This window comes from Rhineura floridana, chromosome 10 (assembly GCF_030035675.1).
Source record: "Rhineura floridana isolate rRhiFlo1 chromosome 10, rRhiFlo1.hap2, whole genome shotgun sequence".
NCBI classification, from domain to species: Eukaryota; Metazoa; Chordata; class Lepidosauria; order Squamata; family Rhineuridae; genus Rhineura; species Rhineura floridana.
Window position 1 is genome coordinate 57,285,035 of NC_084489.1, and position 14,683 is coordinate 57,299,717.

Genomic DNA, 14,683 nt, shown 5'->3' on the forward strand with positions numbered 1-14,683 from the left:
ACTTTGGATTTTTTTGGTTTGATACATTAATATCCTTACACTTATGTATTATTTACCCTTAACTCTTTTTTTTCTATACTTTTGCATTTTGTTAAAGACAAAAAAAAATTTTCTGGGAGTTAGTGCAGAATGCTGTGGCACGATTGCTGGCATGAGTAAGACCCTATCAGCACATAACACCTCTGCTCTGAAATCTGCACTGGTTGCCGATTTGCTACCAGGCCAAGTTCAAGGTGTGATTTCCATGCTACGGGTTCCAAATAGTACTTGTTCTGCTTTTGTAAGAAATTGATCCTTTAGTATGGCAGTACTTATGCTTTGGAACTCCCTGCCTATTAACATTAGGCAGGCGCCTTCATTGTACTCATTTCGGCACCTGTTAAAAACATTTTTGTTTAGGCAAACCCACTCAGGCATGTAGAAACTATTTTTTTTAATCTGTTTTTAACTCATTTTGGTTTTATTATTTTGAATGTTTTTAAATACCTGTCTTTAACTGTTTTTGCCAATAATTTTATTGTTTTAATTCTGAACCGTTTTGAGGGTTTTTCTTTTTTACAACAAAGCAGTATATAAATGTTGTAAATAAAATAAATAAATAAATTTCGGAATCACTGTGGCCCTTGGGTCTTTCCTCTTTTGTACCGAGTCAGGCCATTTGGTATCATCTAGCTCAGTACTGATGACATGGACTAGAATTGGCTCTCCAGAATTCCAGGCAATAGTCTTTTCCAGAGAATGAATTTTGGACCTTTGCATGCAAAGCATGTGCCCTGCCACTTAGCTACAGCCCTGTTTAAAACATATCTTTTAAAATTGTTTTTTTCAATTCACTAATGAATGCACAGCATACTAGGGCAGATCCACACCATGCATTTAAAGCCAAGGGCGTCACTACTTGGGTGCGGGGAGTGCGGACCGCACCAGGGTGACACCATGAGAGGGGGGTGTCACCCAGAGCCGCCCCCCCACCCCTAGGCACCAGGAAGCAGGGCAGGCGGACAGCGGAGAGCTGCCCTGTCTGTGCGGTGTGCATACAGCGTGCTAGCACGTGAAGGAGGTGTGAGCGTGAGCGCTGTGAGGAAAGGGCGCCGGGTGTCGTTGCAGTGACTGTTACCAGGCTGAGGCACGTGAGGGAGACGTGAGGGAAGGGCGCTGGGTGGATCTCCCACGCAACGGGGCCTCAACTCCAGCGGCATTGCAGCCTGTTGGGCAAGAGACGATCATTTGCCGCGGCCATTGGAGGGTCTCGGGGCACTGTTACGTTGAGCTGCTTTTCTTTTGGAGTTCCAAACAGCCACATCTATTGCCCGCGTTCCAATGGCTCTGGCGTCATCACCCCTGAAAGTCTGCGTCATGGGCTCAGGAAACTGGTGAGCAAGCGGGGGGGCATCGAGTCGAGAAGGTAGCAGGGCATCGAGAGGAACCTGCGCTTCCTTATCCTCAGCCCTGGTTGCTTTGATGTCTAGTGGGCAGGTGGGGGTGGGGGAAATCAGGTGTTTATTCCTCCCCCCGACTCTGTCATTATATTTCTTTCCTATCAAAGAACCCACTGCATGGCTGCAAATAAAAGTGACAGTCGGAAAAACAGGACACGGGCAGTGATACTTTTACTTCCTTGTTGGACAGTAGAACTGTTACACCCCTTAAGAACCTTTTCAAATGTATTTAACACCTGATCATACAGTTTACCCTCTTTTATTTTTTTAATGGAAATATAGTTTTTCCCACGTGGGTAAGAGTTTGGGGTTGTTTTTTTAGCGCTTAGATGCTGGGCCTGACTGCTCGCCTTTTCTTCTCGTTCTGGTTCATGATGCCTTAAACCTGATGCAAGATGATGGTCTTATGGCATGACAAGTTGCATGTCTAACTGAGACAGCTTGCAAAATCAACACACGTGGGCACGATGCAACCCACAAAATTCAGTGCAACATTGTTACATTCAAATAGAGAACTCATTTTCTGTGTGAGGAATCCTTGTGTAGCGAAAATGGCACCATCCATGCACAAGAGAAAGCTATTGGCAAGAACGCCAAGATTTATAGAAGAATGAAAAAAGTGGGGTGGGTGAGAAATCAAAACAGTCCAATGAAGAATGAGCATGCTCAGTGGTTGTGGGAATGGTGACTGTTGTGGGAGGGAAATGGAATGGAAGTATCCTAGAAATGGATATGGCTGGCTGGCACATTAAGCAGGAGTGCTCCACATGTGCAACATTTTCTTTCAGGCCCCACTTGTTATTTATTTTGTGTGTTTGTATATCATCCCCCCCTTGCAGGGACCCAGGGTGATGTATGTTTCTCTCCCCCTCCCTTACTCCACTTTATCCTCACAGCAACTCTGAATTTTGGCTGAGAAATAGTGACTGATCCAAGGTCACCCAGTGAATTGCATGTCTGAGTAGGGATTTGAATCTGGCTCTCATGGGTTCTAGTCCAATATGTAAACCATTATACACCAGTGGCTGTCATTTGTTTTGTATGATGGTGTCTTTCAAATGAATGTGCTCTAGATATATAGTAAAATGAATGCAGGTCCATCATGTTTCACTTTCTGCTGCTCTTCCCTCATGCTCTATGTTAGGAGGCACGAGGGAGGAAGTGGAGAGCCAGACCGCGCTGTAGGGCAAGGCAGAAGCAGAAAGCAGAAGCAGAATGGAGGTGAAGAGCTGAGGTTAGTGATGATGGTGTGTGTGCTTGCGTGCCCCCACTGCTCGTTCTGCTGCCTTCCTTCCCACCTGCCACCTCCTCTCCCCTCCTGCTTGTCGGTGCCCCCCCCCCCTGCTGCTGCTTCATACACTCAACCTTTTTAAGGGAACATTTTCAGGCAAGCACCACCTGGATAGATCTCAGTAGTTGAATCTTGAACAAAACGCATGTTCTTGTCAATTGCAAAGTGAAACTGATGAAAATGTAAGATCGCCTCTCCTGGAGGTCTCCCCGGGCTCATTCCTGGGCGGGGCGGCTAACAGGAAAGGGGGAGGCGAGACTCTGCGTTTTGGTCTCTCCTGCAAGAAACAGGCAGCTGATGGGATTATTTCTGGGGCGAGAGAGGTGCAAGAGGTCAGCTTTGAGTTGGGGGCTGATCAAGATAAGTGGCTTAGGAAACGGGCACAGGCTCCCCTTCTAGGAGTAAGCTGATGAGGACGGGAGCCAGCTTCTGGGTGCAGGAATTGGTGGGAGTCCCCCTCGTGCACACAGTCCATGAGTTGCCTGCCTATAGGGTGGTATTCAACAAAATCCTTGGGCCAGCAGAACAACTCCAACTAGTGCAAGGGGATTTCCCCCTCCTCTCCCCCACATGTGCTTCATAACAACCCCAGATCTGCTCTGGAGGGTGGGGGAAATCTCAGAACAAATTTAGGGAGTGCATGGGAGAGAAGGAGTAAACGTTCTGTTGTGCAAGAAAAAGTCCTTGTGCTGACAAAATGCTTGTGATTGCTACATTCAGTTCAGCCCATAGTATAGTTTTCAAAGAATATTAGCAGCTTTAGCTTTTTAAGTAGAGATAAATGCCCTGCCACTAGCAGAAATAACCATTAAAAGGTTTTGATCAGTGGATAAAAGTAATCACTCATCAGTTTTTGTGATGAAATTTTAGAGTTCAAAGACCAAAACTCAATTATAGTCCATTTGCTTATATTCACTCTTATACATTCCACCAAAACTAATAAACTATGAGGTTTCTTGACTGGAAGAAGGGAAATATTGGTGCAAGAAATTAATGCTGAGTAACATTTACTGAGATATTTGTGTATTATCAACACACATGCGCGCACGCACGCACATACAATCTGCATTTGAAGAGAAAAGGCTGAGTAGCTGCTGCATGAGCCAAGAAAAATGCTGCCTTTTTAGAGAACTGATGGCTTTGCTGAATTTCAGAAATGTGTTTGAAATCAGAGAAGTCTGTTTATTGGGAGGTTATAAAAAATAGATAGGACAAGATATGACTTAGACAACTTCAAGTCTCTCCCTCTAACAGCTGCCCTTTGCTATGACCCTGACCTTTAGTTTCATCATGCCAAAAGTCCCTTAAATATTTGTTCAGATATTTTGGGAATAGGCAGGTAACAGCTATGATGTCTGCTCTGATTAGTTTCCAAGCTGAAGAATATGATATTAAGGAAAATATATTATAAGAATTCCTAGGGACTTATTATTCTGGAAATAGTAAAGCATTCATATGTAAAGTGCATGTTGAGATGTAGCATTATAAAAAAAAATACTTTTTACTAACCAAACAATTTGGTGCCAGAATAACAGGAAACAAATATTACATTTTTAAGCCATCCCTATATCTTTATTTTCTAGTGGCCTGTATAATTAGCTTTGAGTGCTATAGTCAGGTCTGTGGCTTCCTTTGGAATCAATCCATCTCTTGTTTGGCCTTCCTGTTTTTCTACTCTCTTCTGTTTTTCCCAGCATTATTGTCTTTTCTAGTGAATCATGTCTTCTCATGATGTGTCCAAAGTATGATACATAGAGATCGGGAATACCATGGTCTGAATGATCCTGACTTTAGTGTTCAGTGATACATCTTTGCATTTGAGGACCTTTTCTAGTTCTCTCATAGCTGCCCACCCCAGTCCTAGCCTTCTTCTGATTTCTTGACTATTGTCTCCATTTTGGTTAATGACTGTGCCGAGGTATTGATAATCCTTGACAAGTTCAATGTCCTCATTGTCAACTTTAAAGTTACATAAATCTTTTGTTGTCATTATTTTAGTCGTTTTGATGTTCAGCTGTAGTCCTGCTTTTCTGCTTTCCTCTTCAACTTTCATTATCGTCATGATCTGTGGGTGGGTAGGAGGCAACAAGGGAGGAAGTGGAGAGTGAGACAGGGTGGAGTGGAGAAAACAATTGTTTTAAAAATGGAGTGGAGGGGAAAAGGAGCCAATGGTCAAGAACATGGATAAAGGAGGAGAAGGAGGCAGAAGCAGAATGGAGATAAAGAATTGTGGAGATGAAAGATGACAACGTGTCTGTGTGTGTGTTTGCACTTGGCACATAAAGTGGCCTCCACCACCCTCTCTGGTTACTGTGCTGCATTTGCAGTATTTTAACTTTTTTGCATCTCAGGGTAAAATGTTTGCTTGGGTGAGTGTCCCTTAGTTGGTGGCAGGGCAGGGTCCAGGAGGTGGTTAAGTGAGAGAGATTACGCTTGCTGGCTGAGTGGGGGGGGGGGTTGCACTTGATTTTACATGCAAAGATCTGAGTAGTGGCCTCTGCCTCCCACCCTTACCAGTGGAGAGACCACCATTGCTATAAAAAGAATTATTCTACTCCGTCTGTATGTGTGTGTGTTTATTTTTAATGTTGTTTTAGGCTATTTAGATGTGCAGCAGCCAAGGCCAGCACCTTGTAGACTTTTTTAAAAAAAGTAACTGAAATGTAACTGTAGTGATTACTTTTGAGAAAAAGTAATCAGTTACTTTCAGAGCAGTTGTAATTGTAACAGTAATTACTACTTTTTTGGGCCATGTAACTGTAACTGTAACTGATTACTTTTTAAAAGTAATCTTCCAAGCTCTGGTGATGCCACTGTTTAAAGCACATTCAACATACATTTGAAGCACATGAATCCTATTACAGAATCCTGGGAACTGTTTGTTAAGGGTGGTGGGAACAATAACTATGAGAGGAAAACTACACTTCCCAGGATTCTTTAGGAGAAGTCATGTGCTTTAAATGCAAGTTGGATGAGCTTTAAATAAATTATGTGGATCTGCATTACTTCATAAACTTTGCCTACATATAAATCATTTTAATTAAATTTTAAAATGGAAATAAGGTACAAAGTGTACTGGATGACCATGGGCTACGCACCATCTCTCAGCCTAATCTGCCCCTCAGGGTGAAAACAACAGAGGGGGACCATGTCCACCCCAAGGAAGAACACCCAAAATGTAGAGGAAATAATAATTTGTAAATAATAATTTACTTTTTTTTTTTTTCAATAATTTTTATTCAAATTTTCATAAAACATACAAGACGAAATCATAAAACATTCAAAGACAAAAAACAAAATCAAAAATAGTTAAACAAAAAAAAAAATAAAAAAAATAAAAATAAAAATAAAAAATAAAAAATAAAGAGTAAAATATTGACTTCCCATTTGTCAAAGATCAGATCAGTTATAAGTCTATAATATATAACAATCCTGTCTCTTAAGTCATATTATAAAATCACTTTCCTCCAATAGTTATCTTACTTAATCATCAAATCTCATAAACATTACTTTATTCTTTCCACAAAAAGTCAAAGAGAGGTTTCAATTCTTTAAGAAATATATCTATCAATTTTTTTTTTCCAGATAAGCATATCGATTAATCCATCTCATTACTAATTATGATAATCTTATTGTCATAACCATAGTAAAAATAAACATTTCAATTAATCCATCACATCAGAATCTGTTAGGTTCAGTAATTTCAGTAGCCATTATTCTATTATCCCTATTAGTTCCATTTTCCATCTTCCATCTTCAGTAGTCTTGTTAAGTCCAGTAATTTCGGTATCCAATCTTCCATTATCAGTATTCCATAATAATCTTGCTGTCAAAGCCATAGTCATATAGTAAGAGTCTGATGGGAATTACCTCTATCCCAAATATTTTCTTGCCATCCATTCTGAATAGGTTGCTGAAATACTGCTGTAAAATCATATCTCTGTTCTTTTTTTCAAAATACACTGGGTCATCTCTTGAAAGTTTTTCCATTGTCACATGGCTGCAGTTAATTCCATAGATTTTCTCTATATTGGGCTCCATCACATCATTCCAGTCCAGAAGATTATCCATGCCATTGATAACTTTATCTCTAGAATCTTCATTAATTTCTTCAGAGATAACATTGAGTTCCAAACAATAGATTTTATTTCTAAAGTCCATAGACTCCAAATCTTTTTCCTGTTCCACGTTTGTTCCAATCTCCGGGGTCTCCTCTCTCACAGGGACCCCTGTTCCAGTCTCCAGGGTCTCCTCTCTCACAGGGACCCCTGTTCCAGTCTCCAGGGTCTCCTCTCTCACAAGGACCCCTATGTCTTTAATCTCCTGTGTCTCCAAACAATAGATTTTATTTCTAAAGTCCATAGACTCCAAATCTTTTTCCTGTTCCACGTTTGTTCCAATCTCCGGGGTCTCCTCTCTCACAGGGACCCCTTCCAGGGTCACCTCTCTCACAGGGACCCCTATATCTTTAATCTCCTGCGTCATTTTACTCAATTCAATTTTCAGCTCCTTACAACCCTGTCGCAGGTTTTGTTTCGTTATCTCAATCTCATCCATTATTTTCTGAAACATAGTTATTTCCAGATTCTCAGCCACTTTCTTAATTGCCATTTTAAAAGAAAAATATAGGAAAACCACTTCTTATTTCAGCAACAATTGGGTTAATACTCCAAACTTGGTGACATCACAGTATAAACAGAGCAGACAGCCTTATCTCTCCATAGTTAAGTAAACAAAATGCAGTTCCCAGGATCGAAACAATTAATGGCAGTCGTCAGGAAACAGATTCGTCAAAAAAAAATAGACCAAAAAGAGAGTAGTCTCAGACAATATAATATTCTTCAAAATAAAAATCTGGAATAGAAATCCCTCTTCTGTGTATATCTTTAGAATGCAAATCCAGGACAGCTTTTTGCAACAAAAACAGAGATAAGCTATTAATTAGTGCGTAGCAGAGAGAAGTTATGGCTCCCCAGTGAGATGTCAAAAACCGATCAATCTGGCAAATCTCTTTTAAACAGCAACAATTTAAGTCAAATAAAAGAAAAATATAGAAAGAAGGGTGCTTGCCTGTTAGTGCGTTCTCTCTTAGAAGATAAGGTGAACGTTCGCTTTATCAGATAGAGCTTGCTGTTGAAAATCCGTCCCACCTTCGTCGGCTGGACCTCGTCCCATAAATTAATGAGATCTGGTCGTCCCAACAAAAATAGGCTTTGAGGTTAATCTCTTCGTTTCTCCCTACCCGGGAGAAGTTTAATCAGTCAAAAAAAAAGAAAAAACTGACTGATATATCTGAATAAGCTTCTTTTGAGGCAGGAGCCCGTCTCAAAAGCAGGCACAGGCTAAGTCACCCTTCCCGGAAGTCCGTAAATAATAATTTACAACCATAGTGTGAAATCAGATATGTATCAATACAAAGTATGAAGGGATATTTATATAAGTATGAATGTCAAATATGTTTATTATTTACACAACTTGTAAATATATTTATAGTGTAATCATGTGCATGTTTACTCAGAAGCAGGTCCCAATGTATTCAATGGGGCCTACTCAGACAGAGAAGCATGCACAGGACTGCAATTCAATGATAAGGAACTTCATTCACCCAATCCAAAATGCAGAATCATGCCACATTAAGCTGTTTTGCAACTGTTTTATATTTGTTTTATGGTTACTGGATTGTAAATGACATTATTTCTTGTTGTGATTTGCCTTGGTTTCCAACCCTACCTCACAGGGTTGTTGAATATATTCCATATAAACACACACTGGGGATGTAAAAATGCATAACCCCATATAATAGTTTATTGTCAAAACCAGTTGGCTTTTTTTAAATGTTCCAAGTAAAAGCAGTGACACCCCTAACTCCTTTTTTTAAAAAAGGATTGGAACAGGAGAAAAAGGTTTACAGCACAATCCTAATCATGTCTACTCAAAATAAGTCCTACTGAATTCAACCTTGGAACTGGGTAGGAATTTTTACCTCTTTCACTTTCGTTTGCTAACAAGTTTTTTGCCTGCCCTCTACTGTTCTTCTAATTCGGCTGATTGGTTTGTCTTTGTTTGGCTAATTTGTTTAATTTGGATTTGGCTGATTCGTTGCCCAGTCAGGTAGTTAATATTGTAAATAGGTTAATTTGGTCCCCGATATGTGGAATTAGTATTGCAGCTTTACTTCCAGAAACTTCCTTTTGTTCCTGGAAGAGGAATAAGCCTGGTGAGATGGGGAGGGGGTGGCAGGGCTGATGCCTGCAGAGAAGAGGAGGAAAAGCCAAAAGGTGCAACACTGGAGCATAACTAAGAATGGAAACTGATGCTGATAAGCCTGCGCTGCTTGCCGGGGCCGAGTTCAAACTGCCCGCGTGGTGGGAGCCATGGTGCAGGAGGTGGAGTAGTAGTAGCTGGAGCCTAGTTGCACTCGCAGACCCCAGCGCAAGTATGGCTGTGGCAGTGGGGAGACCCTCGGTGTGGTACATGGCCAGTGTTTTGGTGGCTGTAGGCCAGAACCGGCTGCAACCTCACCATGTAGAGGAGCCCCTGGAGACGAGAGACCGGATGGTTTACCCCCGGAACACCATTGTGCCGCCAGACGGCCTCTTTCTCAAGGAGGTGGAGTATTGTGAAGTTGACTTGGAGACCGAAACAACAGAGGCGGAAGGGCAGCTTCATTGAATGCACCATGGCTTACGATATGACTCTCTTCCAAGTTGTTGGAACAGAGCAGAGCAGGGGATAAGTGGGGAAGTGTGATGGAATTTGCTGTGTTGGTATATTTATTTGTTAATAATTTGTATTAAGTATGAGTTTATTTGTATTATGGCTTCATTGTGTAATTTTTATAGTACTTCTTGTGTTCTCTTTTTTCTTGTACACCACTTAGAGATATTTTTATATATTAAGCGGTACAGAAATAGTCTAAATAAAATAAATAAATATTAGGAAGGTTTTCAAAACACATTATGCATAAGACAAATAAACTGCCCTCTTCAACAGTCCAGTAAAATTTACACTTTTTTGACAATTAGAAAAGTATAACACTGCAGCATGTACACTTTTTTAAACTTCTGTTCAAAAATTATTTGAAAGATAAAAATTATAATATACCGTTTTTGCAAGTAATTAAAAAAACCCTGCATGTATACTTTTATGCCTCCCAAGATCTTGCTGTGATCTTCTGTTGTAGTGCAATCCTATGCATGTTTACTCAGAAGCAAGTCTCAATCCTGCACAAAGTACTCTTTATGCTGCTGAAAGCTATATATTTACAGTACTGAATTTCTCATGTGAGACAAGTAGAAAAGGAAACTGTTCTCAGAACCTGAAATGAGGTTTAGCTATTGCTATTGTCAATCACAACCCTGATTTCACTTATTGGGTAAAAACCTGAAAGGGCAGGGATTAGGGCAGCCAGTATTAATAGAAGTTGGGGGGGCAGCTGACATTTCGGTTTATATCTTTTGAACCAGACTACCTAGAAGCTTAATTTTTTTTTAATGAAAGCTAAGTGTCCAGAGATTAAGATGAGTCACCTGTCGACCTAGAAAAGACCCCCAAAATCAGGCGTCTCTGGGCGAAAACCAGACACCTGGCAACCCTAGTTGAAGGGGATAGAATAGAGAGGGAAATGTTACAGCTGCTCCAGTAAAAGTGTCATTTTTCCTGCCTTGCTGACAGGCCAGAAGACCTCTGTCGGTGGCAGGCCTTTGCAGCCATGGCCATGCACGCCTGTGTCACATAGGAGGCAGGGCAGGGTGGCTACTTAAGCCCTGCCCTGCCCTGCCCTGCCCTCCCAACAGGGCTGGATTATCCATTAGGCTTAGTAGGCTGAAGCCTAGGGGCCCGGAGCTCTTGGGGGCTCACGATCCGCAGAAGCAGGACAGGAGCTGCGGATCGCAGGACAAGAGCTTCCGAACCACCCGCCATTCCCCACTTCACTTACCTTTTTCTCTGCTGTTTTTTGCTGTTTGCCATCAATCAAGATGGCAGCAGAGGCTTCAGCCTCTTAGGGAAATTTCAGCCCCCATCTTGATTGATGGCAAATCTGTGCACACAGTGCGCGCAGCTGCAAAAAAGCGGAAAGGTAGGTGAAGCGGGGGGGATGGGACGGGATGGGATGGCAGGCGGCTCAGAATCAGCCTAGGGGCCCTCCTCAGCTTAATCCGGCCCTGCCTCCCAAGGCCTATATTTGGCCTTGCACAGTGCCCACCCCCTCAGGGCAGTACAAGTTTTACTGGTCACCTCGGGGCTGGGTCGGAATTTTTAGCTCATTGATTTTTGTTTGCTAACAAGTTGTTTGCCTACTCTGTACTATTCTTCTAATTCAGCTGATTGGTTTGTCTTTGTTTGGCTAATTTGTTTAATTTGGATTTGGCTGATTCGTTGGCTAGTCAGGTAGTTGATATTGTAAATAGGTTAATTTGGTCACATTTAGCGGATATGTGTGGGAATTTCACAGGGTAGGGTTTGGTGAGCACCCTTAGGCACCCTTTAAGGTGAAAAGTGTGATATGAGACTTGCCTTCCAGGTTTGTGAGGCCTCTTGGCAGGATAAAGTCCACTTTTGGGGCTAACCTGTAACACCCAATCAGAGTTGTGAGGCTCTGTGAGGTGGTGGGGCCCAGAGAAGAGGCTTGGGCTTGGACTTCTCTCTTTCCCTGATTGGGTAAGAGTTCTGTCCTGCACTTTTATCTGCTGATTTATTTATTTATTTATGTATTTATTAAATTTATATACCGCCCCATAGCCGAAGCTCCCTGGGCGGTTCACAACAGACAATATCAAAATACAATAAAACACATATTTAAAACAATTCAAACAACATTAAAAATGGGCTTCCTTAAAAATTTTTAATTTAAAACGTTTATAACACATATTAAAACATTAAAATGCCAGTTTTATATAATCAAGCACTTAATTGGTTTCATTTAAATAAGCGTGGCCCTTGATCTACCCACACTGCATCTTGTCTCGCCTCTTCATTTCCCATCTATGCAAATCATTTTGCGTTATGACTTGGCAACCTAACCTCTCACAAGGATACAGTTTGACAAACTGAATCCCCTTTGAAGGAAAAGTCCATTGAAGAAGCTACAGATAAAGCTGAGGCAAGATATTTCTGATCTAATGAGGAGTCATACAAAGTCAGAGAATGATAACATGCCACAATTATATATGTGGGCCGTTTGGACTGAACTGAATTAGACAGGAAAAAGGAAGTTATAGATTAATTTTGCAAGTGATGTAATTGAATGAAAGCTATTTCACTCGCTTGCTCTGACATGAAGAGGCATGCATTGCAATCCCAAGAAATAGTCCTAAATGTTTCTTTTTTACTTAGGGCTTTCTTTTCTATTCAGAAAAGTGATTTTACACTGCAATACAAATATTTTAAAGTGCTAACCAATAACATATTTTTGGATTCTCTGCTGTTTATTCTGACCCCTCCCTCCTGCTTGGTATTAGTTCCCACAGCAAGCCTATTAAGTGTTTATCAGCAGTTGTTACACAAGGTGCATTTAAATACACACAAGACTTCCTAAATCACAGCAGGTGACATAGGCAAGTTGGTGTGTATGGTGCTGCCAGATAACAATGGCCTGTTTCTTTGACTGTGAGTTCAAAGCTTAAGATATCAGGGATTTCTCTGTTGTAGGAAATAATGTTTTGGTAGCTCTACAAAGAATTGCCAGACATCCTGCGTTGCGTGGGATGTCCTGTTTTTGGTGTTATGAGGGGGAAAGGTTGGGAATGTCATCATGTGGTAGAAAAATGATACAAAATGTATAATAGTCATGTTAATGATTCTTCTGTATTGCTTTCAAAGGTCTTATTCAGTGTTGCGGTATACCACCCTGATATTTTGTGAGGGGACGGTACAGAAATACTTTTATAAATAAATAAATTAATTAAAATGCATAATAGTCCAATAGTTCACATACTCCAGTTCACTGAAGTTCTTTAATTTAAACTGACTCAGCAGCATTGAATCACACAAGTATCTTCCAGTAATAAGCTCCATCTTTTAAAAAAAGAGCATGCCTTCAGTTATTTATGTATTTGTTTATTTTATTGATTGATTGATTTTCTTACCCACCCTTCACTGTAAGGTCCCAGAGTAGTAAAGCAGGGAAACTAGGATGAATGAGTGACTTGAATGTCTGCTTTTCAATGCTTGCATGTCATAGCTAAAGAGGAAAATTGATCCTTCCTGTCCTGATGTGTTATATGAACACCCAGATATTGATATAGACCTTGTATCTGAGCTAAGAACCCCCTCCCTCCAGTTACCCACTTTCATTAAAGAGGCCACCAAAAGGAGAGGAAACAGTAGCCCTTCCATTGTGCTTCAATCCAGCTCCATAACCTGATCAATTACTACCTGGTGAACTTTGTAAGTCACATCTAGTGCATGAGTTTGCTTTGTTCCTCCTCCCTCCCAATCCCTTTTCCTTTTGTGCCACATCTTTTTAGATTGTCAGCCTAAAGGCAGGGACTATCTTATCTCTGAACTTTGCAAGGCACTCTGTGAACCTTTTTCAGCTGAAAAGTGGTAAAACAACAACAACAACAGGAGGAGGAGGAGGAATGTTCATTTTACCTCTTTTGATTTTACTGCAAAACTATGCAGATCAAATGCTCAAGATATGGAACACCTTCCATACTGGATTATAGAAAGCCACCTCTTTGTTATCATTCTTAAAATATCTTCTCCAATTTAATGTGGAATAACAATAAACCTTGGAAAAGTACAGTGCTTTTTCAAAAAAATCACTCCTAATTTTGAAGTTGCAAGCACTTTCAAATGAGAAAACAATAATAAACATTAATTAATTTATAATGTCATTTCTTTATTTCTATTTAATTGAAAGACTGTGCAATTTCTAGCACAGTTCAGTTTTCACTAGTGATGCGGCATGTTGGATGCTTATGGTGCTAATGGTGGGAGTCATTCATTGGCGATCACTCGTGGCCGAGGAAGATTGTCTTCCAAGATAAGGTCTTTAACGGTGGGTCCATAAGTGACTGTGGAGGCCAATTCTGGATTCACACAGCCTCCCACAGTGAGGACATAGGTTTCCAGATGGAAGATGGTCACAATGAGGATTTGCTTGACGTGCCTTCCGCTTAGCTCGTTTGTCCCTTTCGCCCTGTACTCGTGCTTCTTCAAAGTCCATAACACCTTTGATAATGGCCAACCTCCAATTAGGACGCTCATGGGCCAAGGCTTCCCAGTTCTTGATGCTTATGTTACATTTTTTTAGATTAGCTTTGAGAACATCTTTAAACCTCTTTTGCTGCCCACCGATATTCCATTTTCCATGCTTAAGTTGGGAGTAAAGTAGCTGCTTTGGAAGACGGTGATCAGGCATTCGAACAACATGGCCGGTCCAGCAAAGTTGATATTAGAGAATCATTGTTTCAACACTAGTGGTCTTTGCTTCTTCCAATACGCTAACGTTAGTCCGCCTATCTTCCCAAATAATTTGCAGAATTTTCCGGAGGCAGCGTTGGTGGAATCTTTCAAGAAGTTGGGAGAGGCGTTTATAGATGGTCCATGTTTCACAGGCGTACAGTAACGTTGGTAGTATAATGGCTTTGTAAATAAGCATTTTGGTCTCCCTGCAAATATCCCAATCCTTGAACACTCTACGCTTCATTCCGGAGAATGCGGCACTCGCAGAGCTCAGATGATGCTGAATTTCAGTGTCGATGTCAGCTTTTACAGAGAGATGGCTGCCAAGATAAGAAAAGTGATCGACATTCTCCAGCGTCGCACCATTAAACTGGATTGATGGTGCTACAGAGGGATTGGTTCGCACTTGTTGATGAAGCACTTTGGTTTTTTTGATGTTAAGCGAGAGGCCAATCTTTTCATATGCTTCTGCAAAGACATTTAGGATAGTTTGAAGATCTTCCTCTGAATGTGCGGAGACTACATTATCATCGGCATATTG

The 14,683-nt window shown here is 41.0% G+C and overlaps 1 protein-coding gene across 5 annotated transcripts in view; it reads left to right on the top strand.

The window, feature by feature from the left end:
* Positions 1-2,606: 2,606 nt before the first annotated feature.
* ABCB1 (ATP binding cassette subfamily B member 1) overlaps positions 2,607-14,683 on the top strand; it is a 116,043-nt gene continuing 103,966 nt past the window's right edge. For 2 of the 5 annotated variants that reach the window (XM_061585613.1, XM_061585615.1), the window contains exon 1: positions 2,618-2,673. The gene's annotated coding sequence lies outside the window, so the exon portion shown is untranslated. Of the gene's footprint in view, positions 2,674-14,683 lie in introns of all 5 variants that reach the window. The other 3 variants (XM_061585614.1, XM_061585616.1, XM_061585617.1) reach the window with 3 other exon arrangements.